Source organism: Phoenix dactylifera, chromosome 2 (assembly GCF_051530095.1).
Source record: "Phoenix dactylifera cultivar Ajwa chromosome 2, Ajwa_hap1_PhDact_Kaust_v1.1, whole genome shotgun sequence".
Classification (NCBI taxonomy): domain Eukaryota; kingdom Viridiplantae; phylum Streptophyta; class Magnoliopsida; order Arecales; family Arecaceae; genus Phoenix; species Phoenix dactylifera.
Window position 1 is genome coordinate 12,603,481 of NC_143191.1, and position 10,066 is coordinate 12,613,546.

Here is a 10,066-nt window from a genome sequence, read left to right on the forward strand (position 1 = left end):
AGAGATCACACTCAGCTGAGGTCTCTCTTTTTCACATTATTGCCTCGTTATTCTGACTTACACATTGGAAGGTCCTTCACCGGAAACTCTCTAACAAATGGACTTCTTGCAAGCCACCCAGCGGAGGAGACAAATGCTCGACGTCTCAACCAACCTACTCAACACGCCTCCAACCGATCTCAAAGTCGTCTGAGCTCCGCTTCCACCTTAGTCCGAATTTGGCAGCAACACCCATATTCTTTTGACTTCCACATTTATTATGAGTTTTTAGTGACATTGCTATTTTTGACCTAGTCAGGATATCTAATAAATATTATCCAATTAATTTAAGAGGTGGAAATGTGGCGGTAAAATCTACTATCACAATGGACCTTCAATGTGAAAAATTGATATTTTTCAATTTAAGAAGTGGAAAAATGGTGATAAAATCAACTATCCCTATTCGTAAAGCCAGCCATTTAGATTGGCATATTGAATTATAAATAGAATTTACACATTTATATAAGACCACAGCAAATTATGAAAAATTGTAAAGGCATGCCAAACCACAAAAACAAAATTTACAAATTCATAATCTAACCTCTGATATAATATAGAAAGATAATGGACTGGAAGTGGAATGATCATCCAACACTCACGAACATCAAAAGTAGGCACTAATATACACAAGAAAAACAAAAAGGATGATACATAAAGAAGAAATAAAAATATTTTGAACAAAAAAAAAATAGTCAACAAAATACTTAACAACTAAATAGAAAGATTTGAGATTCTTAGGCAAATCTTTTTGCTCAGTTGTTAAATATTTTATTTACTGATTTCTACAGATATATCTATATTCGAATGATTTAAATTTTTCAATTTACTAAAAAAATATAAAATAAAGTTAACAAGAAACTCTTTTTGAGAGCCTAATCGGGAGCAAGGAGCTGCTTCCAAGTATGCAATGTGAAATGGTTCAACCAATAACTTCAAGGGACCATAAAGGGATATGTGGCATGCACAAACATTGTATGTATTGCTCATTTTTCCTTCTATATTTGTCCATTTATGATTGGATTGATCCGTTGTTAGATTTGGTCCAACTAATAACCAATTCAACAGCTGGATACAAAAAATTCTTCCAACTAGAATTCATAATACAATTCTAATGTGCTAATATAATTAGGACTTTTGATATCCTACTAGAGATAAGCTCTATGACATCCAGCATTGGCCTGTTCCCATCGGGTGGTTTTGTAAGAGGTAATCTGACCTCCAAAATGAGTCCAAATTTACAAGTGAAGCTAGAATGGATGGATGGCAACCAACTACTCCGGGGTTTAGGTTGTTCCTTTATAATCTATGTTTGTAGTATCGACCGTTGGATCATGTTCTGCACAGATTCTAAAGCACTTTGAACTCTATCTATTCATTAGTATGGATCTTGAAACATTTGTGGGATCCAAAACGGTAGACTCGTACGAAAGAAGGTGAATCCTTCTTTCATTTAAAAGATACTAACTCCGGTCCACTGCTTTGCACCTCTTAGAGTACCAGGCTAGGATAAGAATGGGTTTGCCCAAACCCGGAGCAACTTAACGTAGATGCCTGGACTCCAAATTGTGATGTTCTTGCCTATGAAAGCAAAAGCCGGGCTGCAGTGATACATACGAAAATGTGTAGTTTTAGCGCGGAAAAGTTGTTATTTTAATTAAGTTTTTGCATTTCTGGAGGAGGAAGAGGAAATCTTAAAACCCAATTGCGTCTGGGAAAAGATCACTCCACGAAAACTCAGGAATTCCGCGTATTTTGACCAATTCAAGGTGAAAAAGGGGGTTGCTCCCTCGGCAAAACTGGGATAAAGTTGAGCCAAAAGGTCCCGATTCAAGTAAAGAACTGTTACAAATAATGAAGAAAGTAATAGATTTAGGTAAGAAGCAATATAAAATAAACCAAATTTGATACCTGAATATTCGGTTTGATAACCTAAATGACCGCTCAGTGATAAAGGAGGTAGGGGTGCAGAGACAGCCAGGAGGTTTGCCTAGAAGCAGCCACCCTTGAAAGAGTGCGTAATAGCTCACTGATCGAGCGCTCTTGCGCCGAAGATGAACGGGGCTAAGCGATCTGCCGAAGCTGTGGGATGTAAAAATGCATCGGTTCCTTGCCGCGGAGACTGAGACATATCAAAAAGATCTATTACTAAAAGGAGATTGGGATCATCCTGTGGTTACCGGATGATGGGAATAACAAAGCAGAAATTTTGAAATGAGCACGAAATGTCTATAAATGAATTCTCTCATTATTCGTTATTTCCGGGTCTTTTCGTTGCATTCACTTACAACAAGAAAGAACCACCAGCACCATCTATTTTCGGCGTCATATACATAGTTAGCACATTCGTCATAGTTAGCAGCTCCGTATCAAGGTCATCATCAATATCGTCTCTCCTCAATTCAAATAAGAAAATAGGGTTTATTTTTTCAAATTCCTTCATTTTTTGTTTTATAACTAGAACTATTTTGATAACCCATCTTTTTTTTTCTTTAAAAACTTTTAGAACGAAAAAAAAATTATTTTTTACTTTTCTAATTATTTTTCTAATTATTTTTTGGAACATCGTTTTTGAAGACATCTTTCTAACGTACTTCCATGGGTTTCGAAAAGGGAGAGGAGTCATCACCTTTTTCGCTCATGTTCCAAAATTGGGAAAGGTTGATAGACTCATTCAAGCAGATATCGTTGGTTGTTTTAAGAATATTTTTTTTTCATATTCGACATTTGAACATTTCCTCCTAGTCAAGTCAATACATCAAAATAATCAAAAGAAGTTCTTTAGAACTGTATTATTATACACCACATTTTTATTCTGCCAATTGAACACAATCAAGTCTAATCTGATATAACGAAAAAAAAAAGAAAATGGGTAGAAAGACTTAATACATCCATTCATTGAATAAGTGATCATCAAACGGTTCTTACTCAGAGAACCTTTGAGTTTAGCTTGAGGCTTTGCTTGATTAAATCATCGTGGTTCTAGTATGACTCTCGGTTCGAGAAATAAGAGGATCAAACCATTTCTTCTGTTTACCCCAAGATTGAGATTCTTTGATTAGTCATCATATCTTGAAGCGGGTGCAAAAGATCAACTGTATGGAGTTTCCGCGTTCTTGAATCAAAGGGTTTATCTTTGTCTATTTTGATAATACATGATATTCTTGTAGTATTTTTGGGATTAGTTCTTGTATTAGGAGGTCTGGGAGTTCTGGAAGAACAGGAGGAAGAAAATGAGGAAAAATCGACGGAAGATCATGAAATTCGTTCAAGAAAATGCATAATTTCCTTCGGATTGAGCCAACATCCTTCGACAGAACCAACCGACGATGTGACGACACGGCTCAACAAACCATTCATGAAACTCATGCAGGGGCTCGACTGGATGGCATTGGTAGCTATCTTGCCTTCCTCCATACAGTACGGCGCGCTCCCGTCACCCCCGGTGGCACGGTATGCCTCCGTTGATCTGTTCTGACAATACAGATGAATGTCTCCTTATCCCCCGTCAGTCGAACCACTTTACGGTTCAATGCTTGTCTGTATTCCTTTCGGCGGGTAGCTATGACTTCACCCGCGTAGCAGCCCCCACTGAGCCCTCCTTCCACCAGAAAATGTTCGATGTGGGTAGAAATTTTTGCTCTTATCCTCTCCGACCCGTGGGTCATCCCATGTGGGAGTACATCACCCCAGCGCCACCTCAGTGCCAGCTGGACCAGATAGCGTTTCCACCGAGCGTGTCGAGGCGGGGGCATCCAGTCCCCAATATTTAATCGACGACCGTGTGTTTCGAACCTGAACTACGCCGGAAAAAGCAAAGCTCCGTTCCAAATATGCTACCACTTTGGTGGTGCATTTTGAGAGTTTGAAAGAAGCTTACGCTTTGGAGGTATGGCGTCATGTTTTCTTTGTTTTTTTTTTTTTTTTTGTTTTTTTTACTAAAGCGGGCATTTCATACATCATGGATACGAATACATCCTATAGAATCAGAATACAAAAGGTCTCGAAGTGCTCCGGGCATCTCTCTCCCCAGCCCATAGGGTGCCTCCTGAGTGGCTCGCTACATATGCTGCCACCCAGTCAGCTGCCCCATTGGCCTCACGATATACATGCATAGCCTGTAATGTAACACCCTCCCTCACTATCATCCAAATGTCGTGAAGCAAGGGATGAGCACCTCCATGACTACTCGGGCCCCTACGGATCCAGTTAATCACCGTGGCCGAGTCACCCTCCAGAAAAACTGAGCTCGCCCAGAACACCCGCCGCGCGTAGGACAGACCCATCCAGGCTGCTCGCAACTCTGCCCCTGGAACCGAAGTATCAAAAATCTGACAGCCCTCTGCTGCCACCGCATCAGAACTCGGGCCCCTAACAACGAATCCAACCCCTCCCCTCCTGCCACCATCCGAGATAGAGCTATCAAAATTCACCTTGAGGAAACTCGGGAGTAGGGGCTCTCAGGTAAAGAATACCCTATGTGGAGCTACCGAAGCAATATGGGGGCCTCAGATGTTCCGAGCTGTCAAAGGTCTATGAACTGACTCTACATGGATAATCTCTGCAGCCTGAGCACGGGCCCACTCCATCACGAACCGCACGGACAATCGGCGCTCACCAAACATCCAGGCGTTCCTGGATAACCATATCACATACGCTGTACAAGACGCCCTAATAGCCAATCTCCGCATCTGAGGAACACCAGCCTAATACCGAACCTCCTCCAGGAAAAAATCCCTCCCACTTCAAGTGTCTCCTAGGATCCCAGTCATACTCCAGACACTTCTCGTCCATACATATTGGAATAGTATATAATCTACCGACTCGTCCATCCCATAATTCAGATATAAAAGGAAAAGATTTATATCTCGTTTATTCAATGCTGAGCACGTCGGCAAACGAAATATCTTTTGGTTGGTGGCAAGAGCCCGCACGAAATATCTCTCTGGGGGTTGGGGCCTGGCCCCCAAAAAGCATCCTAGGCGGGGCCCAGGGCCCGGGCCCTTTGGAAATGCGCATGGGCTGTGCGCGTTTGTTCCCCCACCGGGCCCATGGCCTCTCTCTGTCCCCCCTCTATCTCTCTCATCCGATTTTCTCTCCTTCTTTCCCACTTTCTCTCCTCTCTCACTTTTTGGCTGGAACAGCTACTACCCCACAAAGCCGATACACCCGGTCAAATCGGTCTGCAAAATATCAAGAGGATGTACGAGCAGAAGGCTTCCCCATTACTTAACCTACATGAGTTTATGCTTGATTTAAGTCACCATATGTCCATTATCCACAAAGCCAATGCACCCGGTCAAATCGGTCTGCAAAATATCAAGAGGATGTACGAGCAGAAGTCTTCCCCATTACTTAACCTACGTGAGTTTATGCTTGATTTAAGTCACCATACGTCCATTATCAGTGGATGATTTGATTTGATCACTGAAACTATAATTCTACAATCTACATTGATCCAAAAAAAATAACTATCTTAGAATCTTCATCCAAAATGATGTGGCCCGCCTGTCAACAAACAATAATGCATACATCAAGCTTTTCCGCACAGCACTCGTTTCTGCCAAAAGGATTGTAGCATCGTACAGTGGCGAACCAGCTGCAGCCATGACTTTCGATGAAAGCTCTCTCTATCCTCGGCAAACTCCGAATAATGGATGGCGTTACCAAAATGAATTTCAGACTTTTCGAAAGAAGTGCTCACTCATGTACTCTGACCTCTTTTTCTTTGATCAATATTTAATACATTGATGGTATGTCGATGGAACCGCTTGATATTTATGAATCTATGATATGTCCAGAAGAGCGTGATATGTCGTTGGTGCAAAAACAACCTAGAACCCCATCAGACTCTTAAAAGGTCCAACGCTGTAACTGATTCTGACAATTCCATTCTTACAAAAATTTATTTGACAATTTGAAGAAAAATCATATACCTTGATGAGTGCTCCTACAATGTTTTCGTTAGAAATACCTAGCGCTTCAACAGTGGACATAGGTATGAGATTGACTGCGGATGCTGATCTGGAGTCCTGCATAACAACCTTATTATGCTTTAGTTTTTTTTATAGACTCAATCTTGCCTCTGGCCAACCAAGCTCTTTTGCTTCAAATCTTCGTTTTCGAACCAATCAAGCGCTTCATCTATATTCCGTGCAAAGCCTTGAATGACATGAAAATTTTATCTGAAAGCCCTTTTCGGCACCGTTGAATTTTAAAAAAACAATCACGAGGATATTTTTTTTAAGACTTCTCTATATTTTTAGATATCATGATAATTTTCTCAGTATAGTGTTACTTGTAAAATTGAAATCATCTTCTTAAATTTTAGTACCTATTGATGAAAGAAATATGGGACACCTCGACTTCAGACCAGACTGACCCCCTGACCAAAGACATGAATGGAGGTAAATAACTTTAGCTCCAACTGAGAATCGCCAGCCAAAGAGAACCATCAGCACATATCAACGAGGCTAACTGCCCTAACAACTGACAGCCCTGAGGCCGTACCACTAACCGCTGCCTAGCATCATTGCACGTCATATCGATCCAGGTAACAATAAGAGTGGCTTCTCTATATAAATAGGGCAACTTGGGATGCACATAATAAACACTCACTATCATTCACACAGACCACCTTTTGTTGAAATCTCTTCCTTCCACATTGTTGTTTTATTATTCTGACTTAGATATCGAAAGATTCCTAGCCAAAAACTCTTCAACAAATGGACTTCTTGATAGCCACCCAGCGGAAGAGACTAGTATCCAACGCCTCAACCAGCCTGCTCAGCTTGCCTCTAACCGATCTCAGGGTCGTCCACAGTCCCACCTCAGTTTGGATTTGGCGGCAACACCAATATTCTTCTGACTTCCATATTTATTATGAGTTTCTAGTGACATCACTATTTTTGAACTAGCCGAGATATCTAATAAATTTTATCCTATTAATTTAAGAAGTGGAAAAGAGGTGATGAAATCTACTGTCATAATGGACCTTCAACATGAAAAATTCATATTTTTCAATTTGAGAAGTGGAAAAATGGTGATAAAATCAACTATCCATATTCGTAAAGCCAGCCATTTAGATCGGCATATTGAACTATAAACAGAATTTACACATTTATACAAGACCACATCAAATTATGAAAAATTGTAGAAGGCATGCCAAACCACAAATATAAAATTTACAAATTCATAATCTAACTTCTGATATAATATAGAATGATCATGGACTCGAAGTAGAATGATCATCCAACACCCAAGAACATCAAAGGTAGGCACTAATATACACCACAAGGAAAGCAAAAAGGATAATATATAAAGAAGAAATAAAAATATTTTGAACAAAAAGAAAAAAAATAGTCCAACAAAACATTTAACAACTAAATAGGAAGATATGGGATTCTTTGACAAATATTTTTGCTCAGTTGTTAAATATTTTAATTGCTGATTTCTATATATGTATCTATGCTCGAAGGATTTAAATTTTCTAATTTACTAAAAAAATTATAAAATAAAGTTAACAATAAACCCTTTTTGAGAGCCTAATCAAGAGACCATAAAGGGATATGCGACATGCACAAACACGGTATGTATTGCTCATTGTTCCTTCTATATTTCTCCATTTATGATTGGATTGATCCGTTAGTAGATTTGGTCCAACCAATTACCAATTCAACGGCTGGAGACAAAAAATTCTTCCAACTAGAATTCATAATATAATTCTAATGTTCTAATATAATTAGGACTTTTGATATCCTACTGAAGATAGGCTCCGTGACATCCGGCATTGGTCTGTTCCCATCGAATGCTTTTGTAAGAGGTAATATGACCTCCAAAATAAGTCAATCTACAAGTGAAGCTGGAATGGATGGATGACAGCCAACTGCTTTGGGGTTTGGGTTATTCCTTTGTAATCTACTTTCGCAACATCGACCGTTGGATCATGTTCTGCACAGATTTCAAAGCACTTTGAACTCTATCTATTCATTAGTATGGATCTTGAAGCATTTATTGTGGGATCCAAAACGCTAGATTCGCACGAAAGAAGATGAACCTCAACTCCGGTCCACTGCTTTGCACCTCTTAGAGTACCAAGCTAGGATAAGAATGGGTTTGCCCAAACCTGGAACAACTCAACCTAGATGGCTAGATCTGACCTAAACCTCTCCAAATTGTGATGTTCTTGCCTATGAAAGCAAAAGCCTGGCTGCAGTGATACATACGAAAATGTGAAGTTTTAGGTCACCAAAGTTGTTATTTTAACTTGAGTTGTTACATTTTGAGAGTTTGAAAGAAGCTTACGCTTTGGAGGTACGGCGTCACGTTTTCTTTGGTTGGTGGCGAGAGCCAGCACTAATTCTCTCTCTCCGTGTTGTGGCCTGGCCCGCCAAAAGCATCTCTCTCCATGTTGTGGCCCGGCCCGCCAAAAGCATCCTAGGCGGTGCCCCTTGGTCACGCGCGTTTGTTCCCCTGCCGGGCCCATCGCCTCTCTCTGTCTCCGCTCTCTCTCTTCCCATTTTCTCTCCTTCTCTCTCTCTCTCTTAATTTTTGGCTGGAACGGCTACCCCACAAAGCCGATACACCGGGTCAAATCGGTCTGCAAAATATCAAGATGTGCGAGCAGAAGCCTTCCCCATTACTTAACATACATGAGTTCATGCTTGATTTAAGTCTTATCAGTGGATGATTTGATCCCTGAAGATATAATTCTACATTGGTCCAAAAAAATAACTATTTTAGAATCTCTATCCAAAATGATGTGGCCCACCTTGTAAAACAAACAATGAGAGCATATATCAAGCTTTTCCACATAGCTATCATTTCTGCCCAAGGGATTGTAGCATCATATGGTGATGAACCAGCTCCAGCCATGAGTGCTGATCTGGAGTCCCGAATAACAAGCCTAACTCCAACAATTTGACCCACGTTCTTCACACTGCTATCAAAGTTAATTTTCAGGAAATTAAAAGATGGATGTTTCCAAGTGAAGTAAGCAACGTAGAATGCAGAACCTACTAAAGCAAAACTCTAAATTTTCCTAACACCCATTAAATCCTTTTTATGATCTGGCTCGTATGAAGTTCGAGGCATGGCGAATGCTTTTTAGAAAAAATAATAGGAGGGCTTGCATTCACATTTTCAAACAATCTCAATTTTCTAGCTAACAAAGCATAAAATGCAAGATAACTCAAATGATCAGACAACTTATCATCAGCGAAACTAAGACTTCCCCGCTTCATGACCTAGAAGAAAGTCTCCAAATTTCAAGGATAGATAGAGACAGAAGATTGAAGGCTTTTCTCCAAATTTGTAAAGCTTTGGGGTATTCAAAAATTACCTGGCTCACAAAATCTTCTATCTCAGTGCATTGATCACAATGGGGGAGCATATCAATACATCTATACTGGAGAGCCTGTCTGCATGGCAACCAATCCTAAGTGTGCCACTCTAGGATGAACTCTGTTAGGATCGTAAGCGCTGTCATCTCACTAAAACCTGCAGGTGATAGTGAAGGCTTAACCATGGTCTTTAAACTGACCATCTCAAGCGCTACCTGCAATCATTCGGAGCAAAATACTTACCATGAAGCTACTACCTACAATAAGTAAAACTTCTTTTTTTATTTTGCAAGAGGAGAAATAGAAAGCACTGTAAGTCAAACTAATGTAGTCTCTTAAAGGCGCTGCCATGGGTACTTTAAGTTTTGACAAGCGTGATTCTAGTCACTCTAGTAACCAACAAGAAGGTCATAGTCGTGGAGGTCATGGCAGTCAAGGACGACCATGCTATGATTATTGCAATAATCTTGGTCACACATATAACACTTGTTACAAATTACATAGTTACCCAAACCACCGTAGAGGAACCAAAACCTCTACTCCAGCTGCAAATCACATTGCCAATAGAGAAAATCCTCTTGGCCCATCTATTGTGCTCAGCTCACGCCAGAGTAGTATGTCTAATTGCTATCCATATTAAACATCAACAAAACCACCACTTTCATCAATATGACAAGTATTTCTTCCCA